Source organism: Chiloscyllium plagiosum, chromosome 5 (assembly GCF_004010195.1).
Source record: "Chiloscyllium plagiosum isolate BGI_BamShark_2017 chromosome 5, ASM401019v2, whole genome shotgun sequence".
In the NCBI taxonomy this organism is placed as follows: Eukaryota; Metazoa; Chordata; class Chondrichthyes; order Orectolobiformes; family Hemiscylliidae; genus Chiloscyllium; species Chiloscyllium plagiosum.
Genome location: NC_057714.1, coordinates 62,044,393 through 62,071,758, shown reverse-complemented (window position 1 = coordinate 62,071,758; position 27,366 = coordinate 62,044,393). Strand labels below are relative to the sequence as shown.

Below are 27,366 nucleotides of genomic sequence, written 5' to 3'. Positions count from 1 at the left end.
AGCAGTGCTAGCCACTGTGCCACCCATGTTTTAAATGGGAGAACTAGAGCAGGTTAGAGATAGAGAAGAATGTTGGCAGGCAGACAGTGAGAATTTTGCATAGAAGCAGTTTGTTACAGGAGAAGAAGTAGAATTACTTTCAGGAATATCAGATGATTACTGCAGTTGCAAAAATTACTTCCCTAAACCCACTCAAAGTAAACAGGGTAATAACAGTGGGAAATAGGAATTTTATAAAATTGTATAAAGCAATGTGTTATTAGTGGAAATTAATTTCAAATGAGGAAACACTGACCTATTTATGTGGTATTTTCCAAGGTTATATTTACTGTGATCAAGATTAATCCTGGTAAATCATTGTTACCCTAAGGACATGTTAGTAAACATGAACGATATGAGAACATCAGGAGTTGAAATGTCAATGAAGAATAGGTATGAGAAACAAAAGACAAGACAGTCTGTGTAACTTACGGTGTGAACCAAAGATGCTGCAGTAAACCCCTGTCAGACAGGAGTGTGATGCTGAATTCCTATGAGAGCATTACATTACTGTTCTTTGCCAAAACAAAATGGACTTGAAACAAATGGCTGTTCTGAGCATGCCAGTGATTTTCCATGAGAAACGAGAGTGTACAAGTGAAGTTGGTGTGCAGTACTGGAATTCCATGGGTGTAGAAGAAATAAAAACTTCCTAAGCAGCATGGTGAGTTGCTGCAAGAATGAAGAATACCATGGGTAAACATCTGTAAAATGACCATGCACGGATCAGAGTGAGAAGAAGGAGCATTGCTATGCGTCGCCATGACAACTGCCACTGCAGTGAGTGCTCTGAGTCTAAATACCAGGCTGCAAAATTGTAACAACTGCTTGGAAGACGGCTGAGCTAAAGAATTATGTTGTCATTTCAGGCTGCAGTGTATTATTGCAAGAAAGAAAAATGTTCAAGACAGCACATGCAAGAAAGAAAAGAATGCACAAACATCCATTGTTAATTCTGGTGAGAGTCATGGGATACTCTTGAGAAATGAGTGCCTTTATATTCCTGTGTGAAACAGAGCGGATTCCCTGCACGTAACTTAACCATCTGCTGTCAGAAACAGATGTCTCAGCTGACCAAGTTCCATAAGAAACAAAAAAGGCATCAAAATCCTCCTTCAAAATGGAGGGAATGTGGCATCATAGATAAGAACACTTTTGTTTTCTTTGTTCATGGGATGTGGATGTCTTTGGCCATACCAGCATATATAGTTCAACTCTAATTGCCCAGCGTCAATCACATTGCTGTAGGCCTGGAGTCACATGTAGGCCAGATGGGATGAGGATGACAGATTTCCTTCCCCTAAGGACATTTAACCTCTTACAACAATTAATATTGGTTACATGTTTGCAGCAAGGCTAGCGTTAAACCCAGATTTTTAATAAATTCAAATTTCACCACTTCATTAATTTATTTCATAGTGTGGAAACAGGCCATTTGGCCCAACAAGTCCACACCGACCCTCCGAAGATTATCCCACCCAGAACCATTCCCCTACCCTGTTACTCTACATTTCCCCTAATTAATGTATCTAACCTACATATCCTTGAGCATTATGGGCAATTTAGCTTTGGCCAATTCACCTAGCCTGCACATCTTTGGACTGTGGGAGGTAACCGGAGCACCCAGAGGAAACCCATGCAGACACGGGGAGAATGTGCAAACTCCAAACCGACAGTCACCCAAGGCTGGACTCAAACCTGAGCCCCTGGCGCTGTGAGGCAGTAGTGCTAACCACTGAGCCACAGTGCCACTCCTTTAATGAAATAAAAAATTGTTTTATTATTATTGTCATGTACCTAAGTACAGTGAAAAGTGTTGTTTTGTTTGCAGTATAGGAAGATCATACAATACATGCGGCTGTGGAGAAGGGACTCAGAGAGTGAGATCAACATCTGGTCAGCATGGACAGGTTGGACCGAAGGGTCTGTTTCCGTGCTGTACATCTCTATGACTCTATAAGTCCATTAAGAAGTGTAATAATAGTGAAGAAGAAGCTATTATTGAATCTTTCTGTACATATACAAACTTTTATACCTTCTACCCTCAGAAAATTTGCCTGGGATTCTGAATTACTGTCAAAGAAGCCAGTAAGAACGTGTCCATTCGGTTTTCTCAGATGGTCAGACACCATTGTTGATTTAAGAGAGGGTACAGGTTCAGTAACAATTTCTTGCATTTCTACATGACAGGGTAACAGCAGTCACCAGAAGGGGAAGAAGCACAAGATGCTAAGTTTTTCTCAGCAGCAGCACTGTTGCCATCTCTGAGCGTGATGTCTCTGAAATCTCATATGATGCTTTAGCACGACATTCACGCACACTCTCCACCAGTTCAGAGACATTCACCTTGGTGGGTCTGCTATCTAGAGTAGAGAAAGTGAGGACTGCACATGCTGGAGATCCTGATGAAGGGCTTATGTCCGAAATGTTGATTCTCCAGCCCTTCGGATGCTGCCTGACCTGCGGGTGGTCTTCCAGCATCACACTATCAGGGTCACAACTTTGACAGGCAGAGCACTGACTCTCCCTCTCCTGAACTAATGTGCTCCATCCCATCCTAGTAAGACTGAGACCCTCTGTCTGCTTTGCTATTTTGTCCCTGACCTGTCACATTGAATCACTGCCACACTCCCTCCTCTGTCACTCTGCTTGTATTTTAACTTGAAGCAACCATAATTTAAAACTGAAATAAAAACAGAAACTCAGCAGGTCTGGCAGCATTTGTGGAGAAAAAGCAGAATTAATGTTTCGAGTCTTCCTTCTTCAGAACTAGTAGGAAGAGATAAAGTTTGTGGAATATGGAACAGGCATGAATGAGCAGTCCTGTTTGTGGATTTTGGAAATGAGGTGGGAGAAGGCTCTATAGAGGTTGGCAGGCTATGATCTTGGAAAGCTGTTGGAGGGAGATCCCCAGATAAAATGAGATTAGTGATTATAGCCTGGTGTTCAATGGTGGGTAACAGTCCAGTGGAGATAGGAGGAGGTGTCAGACAGCTGGCACTTAACCTGTACAATGTAGAGAGCAGTACATCAGACAACAGCACCCCACCCTTGTTGGCAGGCTTAATAACAAAGTCAGGGTCGGATCTGAGAGCATGAATTGCACTCAGTTCAGAGGGAGACAGGTTTGAATGGATGAGGGTTGGGGATTGGAGACGGGGATGGAGGTGGCAGAGAAATTAAAATAACCAATATCACATCAATGGTTCTCGATGAACAGTTTGAGTGCAGCTAAAAGGTCAGAGGGAGGGGTACAGATGGAGGGAGGGTGTGGGTGGAGGGTGGAAAGTGAAGGGATCTGGGAGATGGAGAGAAGACTCTTGTCCAAACAAACGAGCATGCAGGCAAAGGCAATGGAACAAAGCCACATCATGCCCAATATTTGAAGAGGTAGGGGCACAGAGGAATAAAACTAAGACTTCACTGACTTTAGAACATGCAGCATCAGAGGGCGGAAAGTCAGAAGGGATAGTAAATACTTGACAAGAGGTTGGCTTAGGAGAAGGGATGGAGATAGAGGAAGGGAAGGAGAGGAAGGTTCCAGAGGGACATGGGTATCTCCAGGTTGTTACAGCTTGCATTGCTCATTGCAATCCTGAAAGGAAGAGAAAAAAAAATTTGGAGCATCGAACAAGCAGGAGGATGAAATGGAACCGCATGGGTAGGACAACACTGAGATAGCATAAGGTGGCACTGTTGGTCAGAGAGGTTGACAGTGTGCATATGGTGGTGCATAGCACTGAATGTGGATCTCCAGATGCAGCAAGAACAGCTGTCTGAGGAACGATATGTGTCACAGAGGTACCTGTGATCATGGGTGGATTCAAACACCAAGGGTGGAGCATCAGTTAAAATCTACGTAGGCTAAACCTGAGCTGGAGATAGTCACTGAGGAATGAGATGTGGCTGTGGAAGCAAGTTTTGGCCAATACCTTGTTAAACACCAGCTTTGACAGCAAACGAAATTTCAGTGAACAAGAAGATAGAGTAGAAATCCTGTCAGTGAGAAAAGCAAAACTTCTTCAAGGCGGACATATCTAGGAGAGGTGTGGCAATGAGTTAAACGCTAAAATAAAACAAAATAAGAACTGCCAGGTCTGAAGAAGGATCACTGGACTCAAAACGTTAACTCTGCTTTCTTTCCACAGATGTTGCCAGACCTGCTGAATTTCACCAACAATTTCTATTTTTATTTCAAATCTTCAGCATTCGCAGTTCTTTGTTTTACAATGTTAAGCTGTATTGCTACAAAGCCAGAGCTGCAAGAACTTACCCTACTTTGAAGTCCATGAAGAATTGAAGGTCACTAGAAACATGGCTCTTATATGCATTTGGGTAGCTGAAGAGATGAATTTCCCAATTGGGTCGAACTTAATTGGGAGCGATCACTTAATTACGTTGTGTTTTTAATGAGCTGCAAATGCCAACAGATAGGCTTCCTGACACCTCGAGGAGAGAGTGAGGACTCTAGATGCAGAAGAGTCCTGACCCCTCTAGGTGGGTAGATTGACCTGCCTTTTAAGATTAGGGAGCTAATGTAAAGGTTGATCCCACTGAAGTGAAGCTGAATTTTTAACTATCATCCAATTAAGTTCTTTTACCTTCTGGAGGATTCTGTTACCCCTTCCAATTAAAATATTTTAAGTGTTTCTGTGCATTTATGTCACAACTTTGCAGTTATGATAATGAAGATTTTTACAGAAAAAATGCTTAAATAATATTTCTGCCTTAAAATCTGTAACTCTGGGGAGAAAGGCTCTCAGATAAATTGTAAAAACTGTCTTTTCAAGATGGAAATAGCAGCAATGATCTGTTAGTCTGTTTTAAAACATATTGAGCTTTGTTATCTTAGCATCAAATACAAAGGGAGACATTTAGAATTCAAATAACCCTTTGCCGGCACATTTGATCTTTCTAAAGGATTGGGAATTCAAAGTTCTGAGAGAGCAAGAGAGAGTAAAGGAGTTTGACTCAATTTATTCATTTACTTGAATAAGGTTTGAAACCAGGCTTATTTGAATTAAACAAAAAATAAAGATCTGCAGATGTTGGAAATCTGAAACAAAAACAGAAATTGCTGGAGAAAGTCAATGTTTCAGGACCAGTGGCACTTCTTCAGAACTCGGTGTGGCTAGAAAAAGGTGGTATATATGCTGGAGACAAGGGGTGGCATGTGGGGTGATGGGGTAAAGGAGTAAACAATAGGTAGCAATGGAACCCAGAGAGAGGGAACATCAGTTGGGTAGTCGAAGGGTTGGATAATGGTGAGCCAGGGAGAAAGAACATCTGATATTGGGGCCATTAGTAGATGATAATAGCTTGGCAGTGATGAAAGCCAATTGGCCTGTTCCTAATGAAGAAACATCGACTCTCCTGTTCCTCAGATGCTGCCTGACTGGCTGTACTTTTCCAGCACCACACCTTTTTGACTGTGATGAAAGCAACCCGTGGGATAACAGAGCCTGGATGTGCGGGTGGATAAAGGACATGGAATGAAATGTTCAGGTTCTATAATGATTGAACACGGTATTGAGTCCTGAAGACTGCAGGGTCCCCAAGCAGAAAATGTGATGCTGTTCTTCCAGCATGTGCTGAGCATTGCTGGAGCACTGCAGCAAGCCTGAGACAGAGATGTTGTCCAGGGAACATGGTGGTATATTGAAGTGGCAGGCAACATGAAGCTCAGAATCATTTTTCCAAACACATATTAAATGTCGTCAGCAATTTCTGTTTTTATTTAAAATCAATTTGAAAGTGTGACATTAAGGAGCCCTAGCAAAATTAGTATCAATGGGTAGCAGAAGGGCAAACTTTCCACTGGCTGGAGCCCCAGAATGCCTCATTGTCTGCCTTGGGACCCTTCAACCACATGGCATCAACACTGAATTCACTAATTTTAAATCTCCCCTCCCCAAACCTCATCCCAGATCGAACCCTCCAACTTGGCACCACCCTCTTGAACTGTCCCACCTGTCCATCTTCCTTCTCAACTATCCGCTCCACCCTCCCCTCTGACCTATTACCAACACCCCACCTGCATATACCTATCGCCTTCTCCCCATCCCCACCCCCAGCCTCATATTTATCTTTCAGCCAACCCCCCCCACATTCCTGATGAAGGGCTTACGCCTGAAACTAGGAGAAAGTGAGGACTGCAGATGTTGGAGATCAGAGCTGAAAAATGTGTTGCTAGAAAAGCGCAGCAGGTCAGGCAGCATCCAAGGAGCAGGAGAATCGACGTTTCGGGCTCCTGCTCCTTGGATGCTGCCTGAGCTGCTGCGCTTTTCCAGCAACACATTTTTCAGCTTATGCCTGAAACGTCAACTCTCCTGCTCTTCGGATGCTGTCTGCCTTTCCAGCGCCACACCTTTTGACATAGGATGATGGTCATGTTTGTTGGAGGTTCTCAGCTCCAGGACATTTCTGCAGGAGTTCCTCAGAGTGGTGTCCTTGGCTCAACCAACTTCAGCTGCTTCATCAATGACCTTCCCTCCATCATAATGTCAGAAGTGGGGATGTTCACTGATGATTGCACCATGTTCAGCACCATTCACAACTCCTCAGAAACTGAAGTAGTCTGTGTTCAAATGTAATAAGATCTGGACAATATCCAGGCCTGGGCTGACAAGTAGCAAGTCACATTCACGTCACACAAACGCCAAAGAATGACCATCACCAATAAGACACAATCTAACCATCACTCCTTGACATTCAATGGTGTTACCATCATTGAATCCCCCACTATCAATATCCGGGAGGTTACCATTGACCAGAAACTCAACTGGACTCATCACATAAAGACAATGGCTTCAAGAGCAGGTCAGTAACTAGGAATACTGCGGAAAGTAACTCACCTCCTGAATCCTCAAAGCCTGTCCACCATCTACAAGTCACAAGTGTGATGGAATCTCCCCACTTGCCTGGATGGGTGCAGCTCCAACAACACTCAAGAAGCTTGACACTATCCAGGACAAAGCAGCCCACCAGAAACTCAACTGGATTCACCACATAAACACTGGCTCTAATATCAGGTCCGAGGCTCGGAATACTGCAGTGAGCAATACAGCTCCTGACTCTCCAAAACTATCTACAAGGTGCTGCCTAAATGAGTGCAGCTGCAACAATACTCAAGAGCCTTGACAACATTCAGGACAAAGCAACCTGCTTGACTGGCATTACATCCTCTATCAACACTCGACATGACAGCAGTGTGTACCATCTGCAAGATGCACTGCAGGAATTCATCAAAGATCTTCAGACAGCACCTTCTAAATCCATGACCACTTCTGTCTAGAAGGCCAAGGGCAACAGACAGATGGGAACACCACCACTTTCAGGTTCTCTTCCAAGATATTCAAGATATTCCTGACTTGGAAATATATCACTGTTCCTTCACTGTTGCTCGATCAAAGTCCTGGAATACCCTCCCCAAAGGCATTGTGGGTCAACCCACAGCAGGTGGACTGCAGTGGTTCAAGAAGGCAGCTCACCATCACCTTCTCAAGGACAACTAGGGACAGGCAATAACTGCTGGCCCTCCAGCATCGCCCACATCCCACAAGTGAATAAAAACAAGGCAGTCATTTTGTCTTGGTTGGGAGACAGCTTACAAATGCATTTTCCGCAGAATCCCTCGGAAGAACTCTCGAAGACATTATCAAAGAGGGTTGTTGGCAAAAGAGAGCACAAGATGGAAGGCAATCACAATTAACTCCTACTGTGCTAAAGAGTCCAGGCAGTCTGCAAGTGCCATAACCACAGCACCTCGTGGAACAAGAAACCCTCTCTCTTCTTCAATTTCTACTGATTTGCTGAGTCTACCTTACAAATAAACTTTAATTATTCAAGTACAGAAGTGATTTCAATTTCTGAATCTATTTTCAGGTCACTCTTTCACTTTGGAAATAGAAACTTCAGATCTTAGAGACAGATCTTACTCTCATCCCTTTTATCATGACCTACTTTTAATCCTTTGTAAAAATGTATTCGTTTAAGGATATAGGCATCACTGGCTGGGCCCAGAATTTATTGCTTGTCAATAATTGCCCAGAGGACAGTTAAGAGTCAACCATGTTTTTGGGGTTCTGGAATCACATGCAAAGCCAGACCAGGTAAGGATGAGAGATTTATTTCCGTAAATGTTACTAGTAAACCTGATGGGATTTTAAAACAGTTGACAGTGGTCACATGATCACCATTACATTATTTTATTTATTTCTGATTTGTACTGAATGCAATTTTTGACATCTACCATGATCTGGTTCATATTCATATTCCCTGAACATTAGCCGAGGGTTCTGCATCACTAGTCTGGTGATGTTACCACTTATGCATGTATTTTTATGTAATAATCTTATCACTAACTTGAATGACTACTGCAGTAGTTTCCAACAGACTAATCTTTATTTTGTTTAAGATTAAAGTTTTGCTGCTCATTATTTTTTAAGTTGAAACACTCAAAAACTAAAAGGGGCCATACGTAGAATCCCTACAATGTAGAAAGAGGCCATTCAGCCCATTGATCTACACTGACCCTCTGAAGAGCATCCAGGGAGACCAGCCTTCCCCACCCTATCCCTGTAACTCCACATTTCTCACAGCTAACCCCACCTAGTCTGTGCATCCCTGGACACTATGAGTAATTTAGCATGGCCAATCCACCTAGGCTGCACATCTGGAATCTAACTTAGGTCCCCGACGCTGTGGGATAGCAATGCTGGCCAATGTGCTACTGTGCCACAATTACGTATGAGCTTATACTAATTCTTTGTTCACAGACAGTTCACTAAAGAGGTGCCTGACGTGGGTCATGATAAATGGAATCACATGTTCAGATTGTGTCCATTGGAAAAGGAGCCAAAGCCAGCTGTGATTGAATCCATCATGAAAAGAGCCATTTTGCTTTAGTTGTAAACGAGGCAGATTGCAAAAGCCATTTGTACAGATAACATGTGAGAAATGTCTTGAAGGAGTCACTGCTTCTCAACAGGGAAACAGGAAGGTATGCACGACTGCTGCAGTAAACCAACCTATCAAGGTTAACATTTCGTATGTGTCTATGGGCCACATCCTGATCTGCTAAAACAAATGATCATGCACTCACTCCAAGGAACTGTTCTGCTCAGTCCATCTTTATCTTAGTTAAGACTAAAGCTTTGTTGATGGTTATTTTTTAAATTGGAACAGTCAAAAACTGAAAGGTATAAATTCTTATAAAGTCTTAGCTTAAAAGATCACTCTGAGGAAATGCCTGGTGAAGGAATGGCATGTATGCATTGCAATTTATATCTTTTTGAATATGAATATCATGAAAGTATAAAAGAAGCTGTTGGTCAGTAGAAGCAGAATTGAACAGGAAATATTTATTCACTTATGCCACAAAAGACTCACAATTTCTTTTAAACTGAAATGCTCAGCAGTTTGTACAAAGCACGATATATGATCATTCATTTAGCATATGATGAGATTAAAAACTCTTACCTTGGAAAATAACTACCTCATGTTTCTGCAAAAGGATCCAAGTATGTTTTAAATAGTCATTTTTTTTTAAAAAGAGTAAGATTCCTGATAAAGTTTTTTTTAGCACTAAAGACAAGTTAGAATGAAATGTTTGTAATGCAAGCATGTTGCTAGAGTTGGAGGATTTGAGCTATAAGGAGAGGCTGAATTGGCTGGGGCTGTTTTCCCTAGAACATTGGAGACTGAGGGGTGACCTTAGAGGTTTGTAAGATTATGGGGACATGAACAGGATAAATAGACAAGGTCTTTTCCATGGGGTGGAGATGTCCAGAAGCAGAGGTCAACATTTAGGGTGAGAGGGAGAGATATAAAAGGGACCTAAGGGGCAACCTTTTCACATAGAGAGTGGTGCGTTGGAATGAGTTGCCAGTGGAAGTGGTGGAGGCTGATCCAATTGCAGCATTTAAAAGGCATCTGGATGGGTATATGAATAGGTAGGATTTAGAGGGATATGGGCCAAGTGCTGGCAAATAGGACTAGATTAGGTTAAGATATCTGGTCGACATGGACGATTTGGACTGAAGGGTCTGTTTCCATACTGTACATCTCTATGACTCTATGAATAAAAGATTATATGGTGCTACTCATGGGTAACGTAGGTAGTCATTTGATTCATTAACTAGAAAGAAGCAATTCTATTTTTCAAAATAAAACATTCTGATTTCAGTCTATTATGAGTAACATATTTAAATTGCATTTAATTATAGGTTTTAATATAGTGCTATTGAATTTAACACTCCTCCATGTGTAATAGAGCCAAGTGCTTTCTGACCCACAATGAATTCCCAGCACTTTCTTCATTGTGTTATACAAAAGAACACCTAAAATAAATTGCAGGCTGAAAATAGCATCATCCTTTGGCTCTGGGTTCACTGTTTCCTGCAGCACAATATATTTTTGTTCATTCTCTAGTGAACAGAGAATGTTTTACTGTCTCAAGACATTATGGAATAATTTAGTGATACCTTTTGTTTGGTTATGGTGAAGCAGTAAAAAGAAAAGCTGAATATCAGCACTGACATGACCTACTTTCCTTTTACAGTTCTTGGCAATCTAAAAGATGAATTCAATAAAATATGCTCTGTGCTGTCTCCAGGCAAGTGGCAGACAGAGTGCAAGAAAGTAAAAGTAAAGCAGGACATCAAAAGAGAAGCAACGGTATAGAAAAAAATAATAAAGTCAAAATGACAAATGGATATTATCTGATCTCTATTGATAATTGCCATACAGTCAAGCCAAGAGCAGCAACTTGAATTGAATAAAATCTTCAGTGGGCTAAATATAGAAAGGTTGAAGAGGTATGTCTTAAGAAGATTTTTAAAGCATGGAGGTGTGAAACCTAGGAAGGAAGTTGCAGCTGGGCTAAGGCAGCTAAAGCCTCAGCTGTTAATTTAACAAAGATGGTCCGAACAGATTGGGGGAGTTAGAGAACCAAAGCATGTGGGACATAATGTGGATAGAGAAGGTGGTAGAACAAATGGGCTATTAGGTATTTTCCCAGGTGATCACTGCTGGCGCCTTGTGGTATTTGCACCTCTACCAGGATGTGGTATTTGTTCCAGGTAGTTGCTGCCACCAATTCTCTTAGCTTAGTCTTGGATCTGTCTATTGATTAGTGATAGAGGATGCACCTCTACAGAATACCTGCAATTCAATCCTTGTTCTTGGATAACAAGAATAATTTTTGTATGATAACAATAAGTACAGTATATTTGGTCAGGGATAATTAATAGGACTGTATGGACCGATGCAGATACATCAACTCCTTCTGAAATGTAAATATTCATCCGTGTAAATGTAACTGGAAGATTCTTCAGGAGTTTCTCCAATCTGATGCCAGTTACCTCGCATGATTGCCAATGTAGGAGAGAGGCAGTCTGTTTCTGGAGGAGTAGTGGGTTGCACAATACAAGTGGTTACACGCTGCTTGAAGCCTGGAGCCACAGTAGTGAGTCAGTTGTATGTGGAAGGTTTCAGGGAATCTCTGGGTTTGAGCAGTGGAGGAAACAATGGCAAACCTCTGCAGGGGATGAAGAGAATGAAATTTTGGTTGCTGAGCAGGACAGACTGGTTAGTGGGTGGATGCAGGGGAGTGACACTGTGGGGGTGGGGTGGGGTTGGTGGGGATGGGATTGTCAAGAGGGCAGGAGGAAAATGAAATAGGTGGGCTGATGGGGTAGAAATCAAGTTGGCCATTAGGAGGGGTGTATGAGAGGTGAACAAGTCAGTGATTAGTGAGTCGGTGGGTGGGCGAATGAGTGTGTGAGTGACTGAGGGATGGTGATGGGTAATTTAATCAGTGAGTGAGTGACTCTAGAGGTGAGTGAGTGTTTGAGTGAATGAGTGAGAGTGACGGGTGCTCAGTGAGAGAATGAGTGAGTGAGTGACAGAGGGCTAGCTGAGTTTCTCTTTATTCATTCACAGGATGTGAATGGCACTGTCCAATATTTATTGCTCATTCCTAATTCCCCAGAGGGCAGTTAAGAGTCAATGATGTTGCTGTGAGTCTGGAGTCACATGTAGACCAGACCAGGTAAGGATGGCAGATTTCAGATGGCTATTTAAATAGTTTACCACTTTTCTATTTTACCTTCCAAATCCAGAGCTCATGGTGTATGTCTGGAGCTTGTGACATCAAATGAGAATATGGCTTTGCCAACAATGCAGTATGCTGCTAGGCTTCAGGCCTGACTTTGTTGCTGGATATACACTGCAATCCGAAGAACAAGTTCCTGCTACAGTCTTGGGTTAAGGCTGGGCTATACAACTTCACACCATTAACAATGAACCTGTCTGCATTACTACTGACCAGAAATTCCATCCAGTAACATTATAATTTATATTATGATATCTGAAAATCTCAGATTTTTAAAAATGTTTTCATGCAATTCTTGCCAATGCCAACATTTATTGCCTATCCTGAATTGTCCTTGGGAAAGTGGTGATGAAATGTTGCCCTAAACATCTGCATGACAGCAGTGAAAAATATGGAGATATAGTTTCAAGTCAGATGCTTTGTGGCTTGGACAGGAACTTGTAAGTGGCAGTGTCACCATGAGGCGGCTGCTATCATTTTGCTCAGTGGTTTGAATCTTGGCTTTAGAATGTGCTTTGCACAATGTACAAAAGGGAACCAACCAAAGAACAAAGCGTGTAAACACTTTATTTCCCTACTTTATCTTGTGCATACTTTTATTACCTAAAAATAAATGAACAGAGTATGGAATGATATTGGCCACATAATGGGAGCACTATGGTTGTAAAAATAACAAAACAAGTTGTCTGGTGTGACAACACAATGATTATAATGCAGATTGCTCTGCATTGATGAGAGCGTTGGACGTTAATTGATTTAACAGAAAGGTATCTGATAGATGGGAAATAATGTGAAATAACAACAAAATGTTATTTTTGTTGAACTCAGTACAATGAGGCCATAACCTGAATTTTGACTTGAATAACTTGCTCTTGATCAGATTATTTGCCCCTCTCATAAAACCAAAGTGACATTTGAGAAAGGTTCTTCAAAACAAATTACCAAAACTTCTAAAGAAATGCAAAAAGCAAATCTATTTAATAAATTGTGCTATGTTCTTTTAAAGAGTGAAATACAATATATGATTTTATATATTTATATCAACATAAATCAGCATTATTTTTGTTGAGCCAGATGTACTCGGCTGAAATTGTAAGTAGCTGATTTCCAAATAATTCACAGAGGCCCTTCAGCTGCAAAACATTTTTTTTAATTCATAAAAAGATTTATGTTCCTGTGCTTATATTTCCATTGTTATCTAAAATTGTCCACCCTTCCTGTTTTGGCTGCCAGCACAGGCGGTATGGAATCTGGTCCTCCCCTGTTACTCATAAGGCTGCTCTACATTCAGCTTTTTAAGGCACGGCTAATCCTGTTCAACTTTCCTATTTTCTTTGATGAAATCTCATACTTTTGCAATGTGCTCCATCCGGAGCCAAAGAAAGAGGAATTGAATTATAAATGTGTTTTCTTGTGAATAGGCCATCCAGAGGACTTTTAACAAAACTTGCCAGGCAGTTATGAAGTTTCTAAGATTGTTATGCTTTGGAAATGTCTTTATTGTAAAGTAAAATGGAGGGGATTGTGTAAACTGTTTTGAAGGCTGCTTGAGAACCAGCTTGGGCCTTAAAGATCAAAGGGAAGCCCAGACTATATTACTGAGACAATGGTGCAAGGTACTAATGGTTAGAGACAATGGCAGCAGTTCCTGTATTCACAATAGATTGACTCTAAGCATCCCAATGTCCCAGAAAGATGTTGGAAGTATTAGGCTCTAAACAGTTGTGCTGTAAACAGTCCATTTACTTCTCAGATGAAAGATAGCTGTGGTCAAGAAAAAGGTAATTATGATTTCTATTTAGGTGCATAGCAATTTTTTTCTTATTACCATGTGGAAGGAAGCCATCCTTCTTGATGATGTGGAGGAGCTAGTGTTTTACTGGGGTGGACTTCACCAGTTTCCTCATTTTCCCTCCCCCTACCTTACCCCAGTTCCAACCTTCCAGCTCAGCACTGTCCTCATGACCTGTCCTACCTGCCAATCTCCCTTCCCACCTATCCACTCCACCCTTCCCTCTGACCTATTACCTCTATCCCCACCCCCATTCACCTATTGTACTCTTTGCTACCTTCTCCCCAATACCTCCACTCCCACATTTATCTCTCCACCCTGGAGGCTTCCAGCCTCTATTCCTGATGAAGGGCTTTTGCCCAAAACATTGATTTTCCTGCTCCTCAGATGCTGCCTGACCTAATGTGCTTTTCCAGCACCACTCTGATCTAAACTCTGGTTTCCAGCATCTGCATTACTCACTTTTGCAAAGTTAAAAATAATACAACACCAGGTTATAGTCCAACAGGTTTATTTGGAAGCATTAGTTTTCAGGGCACTGCTCTTTCATCAGACCATTTAAACAGACCATTGTTTGCAGCAAACTGCCCAGCCTTTAAGACAATGTTGACCACAACACCGTACAACCCTATCATGGCAACCACTGCAAGACATGTCAGAGTGTCAACATGGATACCACCATTACACATTGGGACACCACCCACCATGTGTGCGGTAGGTACTCATGTGACTCGGCCAATGTTGTCTATCTCATACGCTGCAGGCAAGAATGCCCCGAGGCATGGTACATTGGCGAGGCCGTGCAGATGCTATGACAACGATGAATGGACACCACACATCAATCGCCAGACAGGGGTGTTCACTCCCAGTCGGGGAACACTTCAGCGGTCAGGGACATTCAGCCTCAGATCTTTGGGTGACCATCCTCCAAGGTGGACTTCGAGGTACGCAAGAATGCAGTGTGCCTAAACAGAGGCAGATAGTCAAGTTCGGTACCCATGATTAAATTAGATTAGATTAGATTCCCTACAGTTTGTAAACAGTGCCTTCAGCCCAACACGACCACACTGACCCTCCGAAGAGTAACCAACCCAAACCCATTCCCCTACATTTACCCCTGACTAATGCACATAACACTATGGGCAATTTATCATGGCCAATTCACATGACCTGCACATCTTTGCTGCACATGAGGATGGCCTCAACCAAGACCTTGGGTTCATGTCACACTTCAGGTGACCCCGCTCTACACTATACACTCTCACACACACGCAAAAGCACATACACACAAGCACACACACACAGACACACACACTCTTACATACCCACACACTCACACAGACCCTCTCTCATACAAACGTGCTCCCTCATGCACACGCACATACACCCCCCTCACTCACACCCATGCATACATCCTCGCACAAGCTTATACTCCATCACACTCATACACACACTTTACCAAGCATGCACACACGCAAACACACACTCTCTCATGCGCACTCACACTCACATGCACACACTCATTCTCTCTCTCTCGCTCTCATGCACACACTCACATATAAATCTATGGGGTGAATTGGCATTTGCAGAATTAAATTTGCAGATACATTCTATTTTGCTCAAAAATGCACAACCTGTAGGTGGTTAATGCAGGCAGTCAATCCATGTAATATTTTATAAATTTCACTTTGGAACTAGAACCAGTCTGACTCAAGATTGGGACACAGACAGACTCTAACCTCACACATTTAATGCATTGTCTGAGCTGAGATGTCACCATTTTTTATGATTTGGAGATACCGGTGTTGGACTGGGGTGATTGGATAAACACCTCACCAAGGGGCGGTGCTCCGAAAGCTAGTGCTTCCATTTAAACCTGTTGGACTATAACCTGGTGTTGTGTGATTTTTAACCTTTTTTATAACACCTTTAGTTAGCTTGAGAATATGATTTATAACAAGTTTTGGGATTTACATATTAATGAACTAAAACTGCAACCCATTCTAAAAGATAAAAGACTTAATAGTGATCTAGGTTTGTTCAATATATCATTTCAGTTGCATGCCCCTGTAATCTTGTGCTATAAATTGTTTATCTTATGATCCTGCTCCACTAGCTACCTGATGAAGGAGTAGTGCTCTGAAAGCTAGTGCTTCTAAATAAAGCTGTTGGACTATAACCTGGTGTTGTGTGATTTTTAACTTTATCCTTCTTGATGGCAGTGGTTGTGGGTTTGGAAGGTGCCAAAAGTACTTAATTGATTAAAATTATTTATGTCTGGAATCATGAAAGATGCTACTTACATTAGAAAATTATTTGGTTTGAGTTTAAAAGAAAATTGTGAACAGTTACAACCTGTAATAATTCCATTTAACATAATCTGATGTGTGAACATCAGATTAAAAGCTTTTCTAGAATATCACTGAAGATAAGGAGCTAGGAGAGTCACTTAACCTGGGCTATAGGAGGAATCTCCAGGGAAAAAAAACAACACTCAACTTTGAAAGATTAAAAACAGGAATAATATCGCAGGAGGTAGTAATCATTCTGGATTGATTCTAGGAAAATTGAGAGTCAATGTAAAGGAAACTTATTTTTATTCTCTTGTGGGACATGAGCATCACTGGCTGGCCAGCATTTATTGACATCCCTAGTTGCCCTTGAGATGGTGGTGGTGAGCTGCCTTCTTGAACCACTACTGTCCACCTGCTGTGGGTTGACCCACAATGCCTTTGGAAAGGAAGATTTTTAACTGGCAATAGTGAAGAAACAGTGATATATTTCTAATTCAGGCTGGTCAGTGGTTTGGAGGGGAACTTGCAGGTGATGATATTTCTATGTATTTGCTTCTTAATGCCAGCGGTCGTGGGTTTGGAATATATCAAAAGTACTTAATTGGTTAAAATTATTTATGTCTGAAATCATGAAAGGTGCTATTTACATTAGAAAATTATTTGGTTTGAGTTTAAAAGAAAGTTATGAACAGTTACACAACCTGCAGTAATGATCTTTAACATAGGCCAGACAGATGCTTTGGGAGGAATTTTATAGAGCTGGGTTGTTGTGGTTATGGGTATGTTCGCCAAGCTGGGAAGTTGATTTGCAGACATTTCGCCCCCTGTCAAGGTGACATCTTCTGTGCTTTGGAGCTTCCTGTAAAGCGCTTTTGTACTGTGTCTTCTAGAATTTATTTGGTTCTGTTCCTGCTGTTTCTGGTTGCTAGTTCCAGCTGTTTGTTGTAGTGACTGGTATATTGGGTCCAGGTCAATATGCTTGTTGATAGAGTCCATGGATGAGTGCCATGCTTCTATGAATTCTCTGGCTGTCCACTGTTTAGCTTGTCCTATAATTGTTGTGTTGTCCCAATCATCTGTGTGTGTGGCTACAAGGGAAAGCTGGTTATGGCGTTTCGTGGCGAGTTGATGTTCATGGATGCAGATTGTTAGTTGTCTGCCTGTTTGCTCCATATAGTACTGCGTGCAGTTATTGCATGGAATCTTGTAAATTATGTTTGTCTTGCACTCTTTGGTCCTGTTGAGTTGGAGCGTGGTTGTCAGTTGATGAGCTGTCATGAATCGCAGTGGTCAGGGAAGTTTGACGGTCAGTTCAGAGATGTTTTTATGTAAAGTAGCGTGGCTAGTGAGCTAGGTCGTGGCACGTCCTCGTCACGTTGTCTGTCTGCTAGGCATTTGCGGATGAAGTTGGGAGGATATCTGTTCTTGGTGAATACTCTGTCGAGGTGTTCTGCAGTACATTGTAGTCATTTTGAACATTGTCCTAATGCAGCTTCTCTTGTGTGTTCAGGTGGCTGCTGCCATAGTTCAGGACCTGGTCGTGTGTGTGAGTTTCCTGTACACCTTTGTGGTGCAGTCACCATTCTGTATTATTTCTACTATCATATCTAGGAATGGGAGTTGATTGTTGGTTTCCTTCTCTGTCGTAAATCTGATCCCTGTGAGCATGTTGTTGATAATCTGGTGCGCGTTCTTGATTTCTATTCTCTTAATGATAACAAAAGTGCCATCCATGTATCTGATCCAGGGTTTGGGTTGGATTTGTGGTAGGGCTGTTTGTTCCAATCTTTGCATCTCTGATTCTGCTTTGACCCCAGAGATGGGTGAGCCCATAGGTGTTCCATTGATATGTTCATATATGTGAAGTGTGTCGTCAAGCACAGTTCTCGTAGTTTGAGTATCTAGTCCTTGTTGATGGGTTCCCTGTTGTGTTGTCTGTTCTGCCTGTCCAGGAGGTTGGCTATTGTCTCTCTGGCTCGAGTTTTGTTAATTGAAGTGAACAGTGCTGTTATGTTCTATGACCATTGCTTCGTCCTTGTCTATGTTTATGTTCTTGATGTTGTCTAGGAATTCCTGTGATGATTGTATGGCGTGTTCAGATCCACTAATAAGATGTTTTAGTTTTTGTTGGAGTTCTTTTATCAGTTTATGTGATAGTATTCCTGGCCACAAGGGGTCTGAGTGCTATGTCTGCTTTGTGTACTTTGGGTAATCCATAAAATCTTGGAGTGTTGTTGCTTTCTGGTTTCATCCTTTGTAGGTCAATCCTGGTTATTAGTCTGTTTCTAGAAGGTTCTGTAGCTATGGCATGGGGTCAAACTCCCTCTATAGGTAGGTATCGGTATATGCAAGTAGTTTCTTTGCTTTCTGAATACTATATACAGAGGAACCTTGATTATCCGGCATTCGATGAACTGAATTTCGGACGATCTGAACATGATCGCAAAGTCCCGATGCATGGCTAACTATGTTATCTGGCATCAATTATCCAGCATTCGATTTACCAAACAAAATATTCCCTGTCCACGTCCTTCAGATAATCGAGGTTCCTCTCTGTTTGGTTTTGTTCATGATAACAGTCATTCTGCCCTTGTTCACTGGTACTAATAATTATGTTCTTGTGATTTTTGAGTGTTTTTAGGGCTTCGCTCTCATTGGTGTTGAGGTTGTTTGTCTTTTCTTTATTAGTAAGGGGACAATAGTTTGTCTGACTGTTTGCTGTGTCTCTTCGGTTAGTCAGTTAATTCTGAGCATAAATTCTAGTGCAGCTAGGAAGTCTGTGGTTTTTACATCCTTGTTGTTGTAGCTGAGTCTCTTGGCTGGTACAGCCTTTTCTGTGTCTGTAAGCTGTCTGTTGGAGAGGTTTCTAACCCAGTCTTGTTGTCTTCTCTGCTGTTGGTTAGCTTAGTCATTTTATCTTGTAGTGCCATTCTGTGTGGCATAGCCTCCTGTGCTGCTACTCAGGGAAGAGGAGACCTCTCCTTTGCAGTACCTTCTCGTCCAGGCCCTCTAACAGTTCCCTGTTGGAGAATCATGAGGTAATCTTCCCCTTCTCCAACATCTTTCTGAAATGTCCTTGACTGAAAAGTTTCAGAGTGCCAGTGCTCGTCCGAGTGTACAGCAGCTTCTTAAAGAAGGCCCGGGCTCAATGGCTGTTGGTCTTTTAGCCTGAGGCCCTCTGAGTTGTGAGTGGTTCTGTAATAGCATGCAGTAATATGGTGGTCGATTTGGACATGAGGCACACCATTAGAAAAGGGCAGATGGTTAATGAGATGCATTTAGTAATATACAATGCTCAGCTTCATTTCAGAGATACCTCAACACAACTCGTAGTTAACCATTGCATGTTTTTATAACATTTCTTTTTTGATTTCAAATTTGTCAATCTGTAGTTGAGAACCCAAAGGTTGGATAATTTCTGTGTCCATATCCTGTGTTGTGTCAGCTTCAGTGACGAAATGCAATTTTCAAGTCCAAAGGCCTTATTTGGACTGGGAGCAAGCTGGGAAGCTGACAGCTGTGTGGTGACAGGAACTGGAGGGTAATTTCCAAAGGCAACCAGCAGCAACCCACAACTGGACTTACATTTTATTTTATTCATTCAGAGAATATGTGTGTCACTGGCTGGGACAGCATTTATTGTCCATCTCTGGTTGCCTTTGAGAAGGTGATGGCGAGCTGCTTTCTTGAATCGTTGCAGTTGATTTGGTGTAGATACAGTGCTATGAGGGAGGAGGAATGGAGCAGATGGAACATCACAAGGCCAGAAATCTCTGAGGTCAAGCAAGTGCCCAAATGCTTCACTTGTCAGGTATCTATTCTGCTCTGTTTAGGCAATGGCAACTTGGTGCCACTGCGTGAATACAGTTCAATTTCACTTTCTGTCAAGGTTGTACATTAGCAGCTATAATTTATAATGCTTTCCCTGCTGTTCTCCCAATAACAAATGCTCATATGATCCATATTGTTCATTTGTCCTTTTCTTATCTTTGAAAATGTGATGCTGTCCTCCTCTAACCAGTTAACAAGCTCTGGAACAGTTTACCAGTTAGTTAATTGGAGATGAGCATGTTGCTGGAAGGCTGGTACACAATCTGGGAGCACTACTTTCAAACAATGGCCATGTCTGACCTTGCCATCAAGGGCAATAGCAAATCAAGCCTTTGGTGTTGACAGTTCTCCCTGGCATCCCACACCTATATCCCCACCCCCTTTCCCCTCCCATTTCCTCTCTTATTTTCTGGACCTATCCAAGGAATTATATCCTTGCAGTTCCATCCACGTGCACATTCTTTTGTTTCTTTGAATCATTGCAAAGTCTCACTTGTTCACTCATCCATCACAATGGAAGACGACAGCCTCACTGTAGCTATTTTGTATTATGGCACAGTGTTGTCACACTGTAGGTCACTCAACCTGTTAACTGGCCTTTTCCTCATTTGAGAATTTACATTTCTCCTCCCTCGCACTCCACAATTTTCTCCACTCTGTCCTAACCTCACTAAAACATTTGCTTATTTATTTGCTTTTGGCCCTGGTGAAGAATTTACAGCTATTGATGGATCTATCCCTTACTGTCACAGTGTCTGTTTTTCATGCATATTAATAAAATTGAGGACCATCCTGCTGTTATGTTGAAGAACACACCAGGGGGCAGCAACAGACAGGTGCAATCATTCCTTTCCACTTCATTCTGAGCATTAAAAGGCAAACACATTGTACCATGTTTTTTCCATATGTTTTGCCTCCTTTTTTCCCTTCCTTTCCCAAAAGTATTGACTCATGCTCATACTTATTTCAATAATCCTGTAATGCACTGCCAGCAAGGATGAGTACCGTTTCAAATGGAACTTTCAAAAGAGAATTGGATATTTATTTGTGAAGGTAAACTTTGCGAAGTTTGAGGAAAAGACTAGGGGAATATGGCAGTAATTGGACAGCTCTTCCAAAGAGCCAGGACATGCACAATGGTCTGAGTGTGTGTATATCTGAGCAACACATTTCCAGGGTTCTGTAATTCTGTCCTTACTCTGGGCCCTGCAGACGTGAATATGCACATGTCAACTAAGTTATTGAATATTATAGCAGCATTATGGTTAACTGTGATCCTATTTTATAGTTTTCAGCAGGAGTTATTGCTAAGCAATCAGAAGTAGTATCCTTCACTCTTTTTCCACTGTCTATCCAAGGAGCTTTGAAGTTAATTGTATCACCGTCAATGTTGGCCCAGTTGAGATCTATTCATAGGGACCAAAGCTTAGCTGTTTCTGTTCTGTGCTATTAGGGTGTCCATCAGGAATAATGAAGGGCTTTTGCTAGGGTGTCCATCAGGAATAATGAAGGGCTTTTGCCTGAAATGTCGATTTTCCTGCTCCTTGGATACTGCCTGACCTGCTGTGCTTTTCCAGCACCACTCTGTTCTGTGCTATTAGGGTGTCCATCAGGAATAATGAAGGGCTTTTGCCCGAAATGTCGATTTTCCTGCTCCTTGGATACTGCCTGACCTGCTGTGCTTTTCCAGCACCACTCTAATCTAAACTCTAATCTCCAGCATCTGCAGTACCCACTTTCGCCTTGGGGCGGTGGGGTTGTTTCGTGCGTGCATGCATCCTGGAGATGTTCCCTGAAGCATTCCGCAAGTAGGTGACTTAGGAGGACAGCCCTGACTGCTGAGTGACCAGGTCTCTGACTGATCTCTGTACCACTCCCCACTGTCTTCCCAGAAGTAGTTACCTTGCACCTGCAGCATTGTCTGTGGCTCACTCCCAGATTGTAGTTATATGGAACTGCTTTCCCTCACCACCCCAAATGGCCGACTGCCCATGTCCAACCTCCTGGGCTAAGAACAGATGTTGCCTTTGACTGACTGTAGTGCGACTTCCTGGATGACTGAGGACGATTCCTCTTAGGCTTAGAGACATGACCATTTTGTTTGAAGCACATTCATTTGTTTCTCTGCCTAAGCTGCTTAGATTTAAACTACTTATAGTATGGAAACAGGCCCTTCGGCCCAACAAGCCCACAGCGACCCTCCAAAGAGCAACCCACCCAGACCCATTCCCCCACACCTAACACTATGGGCAATTTAGCATGGCTAATTTACCTAACCTGCACATCTTTGGACTGTGGGAGGAAACCGGAGCACCCCGAGGAAACCCACGCAGACACGGGGAGAATGTGCAAACTCCACACAGACAGTTGCCCGAGGCGGGTATTGAACCCAGGTCTCTGGCTCTGTGAGTCAGCAGTGCTAACCACTGTGCCACCGTGCCGCCCACATGATGTCAGTGTGAGGTTGATGTAGCAAGGTGCAGTACAGCAACATGTTCACCCCCTTGACTGATCACTTCTGACAACCATGACAGGTTACCTTGGCTTTGTGACTATATTAAATCTTAAGGCAAGACAGAAGTATTATGAGCTTTTAAGACTTGACCCTTGTCCAATCCTTAAGGTGGGTGCAAATCTCTGTATGTTAAGAGTGCTGGCTGCAGAATTCTAATGGGAAAGAGCAGCATTCTTCAGCAGTGGAGAACTATATTCTGACTGACTGTAGTGGGACCTCCTGGATGATAGTCCGTCTTGTCTTCACCGAGGATGCTGGAGATGAGTCACAAGGACATAGTGAGGCTGGTTCATTCCCTGTACCAACCTCCGTGGAAGGAAGCTGCAGGCTGTCACTTCCCATGATGCAAAACTGGAGATATTGAGGACTGTTGCTCTGCCCTGAAATTGGCCAATTGGAGCTGACTCATCATTCTGACTCTCATGTTGGGCACCGTCACCATCTAGTCTCTGGGAGACTGGGAAACTGCATATCAAACAGGCCAGCTTAGATACTAATGAGATGAATGTGTGTGCCAAAAGGGCTCTCACCACTTAGTTGTGGCATTCTCATCTTGTCGTCCAAAATTTGATTCCGGAATTTGACTTTTCCCTGTGTCACAAATCTCAGTTTTCTGAAGTCACCATATTTTCCCAGCTGACCCATGTTGCACAAGTCATGTGAAGCCTCCAAAGTTTCAGACATTGTTGAGGACATTAGATTTTAAATTAATTGTGCTTTAACTTGTCCATTTACCTCAAGGATAAAAGAGAGGTTTGTTTTCAAGGATAGCTAATTAGCACTTCTCCCTGGATACAAGACACAAGAAATGCATATTATCAGAAAGACAAGCTTTGAGGGAGGAAGGATTTCTAAGATATCCATGAAAACTCACAGGTAAGTTCATTTTCTGGGGCAACAGAGAGGAAGTAGCTGGGGACAGAAGTCTCTGCAGTTTACCACACAGGAATGCAATTGAAAGCTTGCATTTGAATTGGAAAGACCAAATTAATGTGGAGTTAAAACAAGACTGGAAGATATGCCTGACATCAGCAGGAGGGAAAAGGCTCAAGAAAAACTCATATTGTGCAACACAATTTTAGAGTTAAACACATCCAGGCTGTGAAAAGAAAAAAACAATTAGAGGTTAACCTCAGGAACTAAGAATCAGTTTGGTTTGTTCTACAAGCAAGGACTGTCTCCTTAATGGTGAATGTAATATATACCTGATGTTGACGTTGTTGGGTTTTATTATATGTTCTGTTTTGCAGTTTGATGAAAAGTTGCCTTAAGAATATTGCTTTGTCAATAGCAGTTTTATTTTTAGTATTAGCACATCTTAAAACTTGAAGTGTTGTACCATCTATTCATATTTCAACTGTAAGTTTGAATTTCTTTTATTGATCTCTACTGAGACCTTGTGTGGGTGACCCATGCTTCACTGTAACCATAGAGGATAGTGGGAACAAAAGCATTGTAGACCCAAACCTTTGCTCTCTTATAGAGACCTCTGTTGTTGAAAATCGAGTTGCATTATTTTTGGAAGACTGCACTCACACACCTGATTCCATAATAAAAACAAGAAATGCTGGAATAATGCAGCAGGTCTGATAGCATCTGTGGAGAGAGTAAAAGAATGAACGTTTTGAGTCAACTCACTCTGAGGGGACTCACATCAGACTTGAAAAATTCACTCTGTTTCTCTGTCCACAGATTCAGAAAGTTTCTCCAGTACTTTCTGTTTTTATTTTAGATTTGAGAAAGGATGTTGAAGAGGTTAAGGATGATCTGAATGTCACTCCTATCTGCTTTTTCCTTTTACATAATTTAAAGTCACCTATGATTACTGCAATTACTTTATTACAAGCAGGAATTATAGTTATTAGTGCCACGCTGCTCTGCATCTGCCAGGAGTGCAGGTCTTAGAACTTTGCAGCGATACGTGGCATGTAAATTCAACATTGTTGTACGATGTCACAGGTGGGAAAGGGGTGTGCCCCAAACTTGATTTGTGTGCGTGTTTAAATTCATCAGCGCCCTTCTTTGGTGCTATCACTGAAATTAAGGTCTAGTATCCATTTACTTGAATTCATCAAAACTAGTCACAGTGACTCAGTGGTTAGCACTGCTGCCTCACAGCATCAGGGTCCCAGGTTTGATTCTAGCCTCAGGTGTCTGTCTGTGCAGAGTTTGCATGTTCTCCCTGCATTTGTGTGGGTTTCCTCTGGGTGCTCTGGTTTCCTCCCACACTCCAAAGATGTACAGGTCAGGTGAATTGGCCGTGCTAAATTGCCCATAGTGTTAGGTACATTAGTTAGAGGGAAATGGGTCTGGGTGGGTTATTCTTCGGAGGGTCACTATGGACTTGTTGGATTGAAGGGCCTGTTTCCACACTGTAGGGAATCTAATCTAAGCTCTGTTTACCTGTTTCAGTAGTTTGAAAAAATATTAATATTCATGGCAACACACAAGGAGGATCAGGGAGTCGTCTCTACTGCTAATTTGGTCAACATTTGCACCTCAAATGTAGTTTAATAACTATTTATCTCACAGTTGTTTATGATATCTTGCAAAGCGTTTGTCTATATAAAACTGTCTTAACATTTTAGTGTAATTCCTAGTGGAAGGAACATTCTGGAATCCTCTGTGGAAGGGGATGAAAAACCACAAAATTGTGCATCATTCTTTAGCTTTAAACAAGCCACAAATTTGGATACAAGTATCTGTAATAAATGTAAGGAGATAAAGTGGCACATGACTCCTATCCAATGGCAAATGAATAAATTAATCACAAGTCATCCAAAACTTTTAAAATGGAAATGGATTTATAAGAAAATGTATGTTCCAATGAACTAATAAGGTCCATTATTGCTGCAAATCCTGAAGTTAGTGACTATTTTTTAGTATTAGATTGCATGAAGATACAGTTACATTTTGCAACAGCCATTAGAAGTTTAATTGAGTGTTTTTATTGAAATATTGCAGGACTGTTGTAAAGTTTCAAATGTCTGTGAAGGAGGTGGAAAGTTTAATGATTGTGCGATTCACCTTTTGACTGCATGAGTATGTAATGGACAAGCAAAGCCCATTTTTAAGGCTGTAAATCAATCAGCAATGAGTTGTAAATTTTCACAAATCCAAGCAACCTTTAAACTTTTACTGAGCACTCAGTATAGTGCTCTGTGTCTGCTAATGCTGCCAGGATGAAATAAACCATTAGTTGATCTGGTAGTTAATGCTTTTCTCCCGATTGTAACTTTCTTGCTAATCTCTTACCAATGCTAGAATTATCATAGTTTTTCTGAACTTTCCTCGTTTTGACAGCTTCATATTTGTTAACTTATACATAATTCTTCCTCCCTCCATCCAATATTTAGCTCCATTGCAAAAGGTCATATAACCTTGATATTTTATTTTAACTCATTCTTTCACAGGAATCCAAAACAATGGTACCACTTTCTGTTATGATCCAGTAGGTTTTAAAACTCAAGTTTGAAAGTCTGATCATTTTTTGACTTGCATCAACTTCTGTCCAATTCTTCAACCTCAGTTTGGCTCTTTATCTGGGACCATTAGACCATGCATTACAAGAGAAAAATTTGGCCTGTCGAATCTGATTTATGTGTTTCTCAAACTCATTCTGCCTCCTCCCCGTAATAGAACATAGAAGAATACAGCGCAGTACAGGCCCTTTGGCCCTCGATGTTGCGCCGATCCAAGCCCACCTAACCTACACTAGCCCACTATCCTCCATATGCCTATCCAATGCCCACTTAAATGCCCATAAAGAGAGAGAGTCCACCATTGCTACTGGCAGTGCATTCCATGAACTCACGACTAAATCTTTGATCCCCTTAATAATGAAGGACCTATCTATTTCCGTATTAAATACAGAGGAACCTCGATTATCCGGCATTCGATTATCCAAATTTCGGATGATCCAGCAAGATTGAAAGTTGGCTTGGCTAAACTCCATTGTCCAGCATTCAATTATCTGGCATTTGATTATCCGAACAAAATACTCCCTGCCCGTGTTGTTTGGATAATCGAGGTTCTTCTGTACACTCAATGATTTGGCTTCGACAGACTCACCATCCTCTGGCTGAGTAAACTCCCCCTCAGTTCTAAAGCGCTGCGTGTTCACTCTGAGGCTGTGCCCTTGGGTCCCAGTCCCACCTATTATGAAAAAAACATTCTCCACATCGACTCTATCCAGGCCTCTCAATATTCTGTATGCGATCCTTCCTCACCCTTCTAAACCCCATTGAGTACAGACATAGAGTTTTCAACCATTCCTCATATTACAAGCCTTTCATCTCTGCGATTATTATTGTAAACCTCCTCTGGACCCCTCCAATGCCAACACATCCTTTCTTAGATTCCTGTCTAAAACTGTTCATAATATTGGCTAGAGCCTTATATAGGCAAAAGTGAGGACTGCAGATGCTGGAGATCAGAGTCTAAATCAGAGTGGTGCTGGAAAAGCACAGCAGGTCAGGCAGTATCCGAGGAGCAGGAAAATTGACGTTTTGGGCAAAAGCCCTTCATCAGGAATGAAGGCAGGGAGCCTCCAGGGTGGAGAAATAAATGGGAGGGAGTGGAGGTGGAGAGAAGGTAGCCAAGAGTACAATAGGTGGATGGTGGTGGGGATAAAGGTGATAGGTCAGAGAGGAGGGTGGAGCGGATAGATGGGAAGGAAGATTGGCAGGTAGGACAGGTCATGAGGATGGTGCTGAGCTGGAAGATTGGAACTGGGGTAAGGTGGGGGAGGGGAAATGAGGAAACTGGTGAAGTCCACATT

At 42.0% G+C, this 27,366-nt stretch overlaps 1 long non-coding RNA gene across 1 annotated transcript in view; it reads left to right on the top strand.

Moving 5' to 3' along the window:
- LOC122549930 overlaps nt 1–27,366 on the top strand; it is a 77,644-nt gene that overhangs the window by 26,166 nt on the left and 24,112 nt on the right. The window lies entirely within an intron of this gene.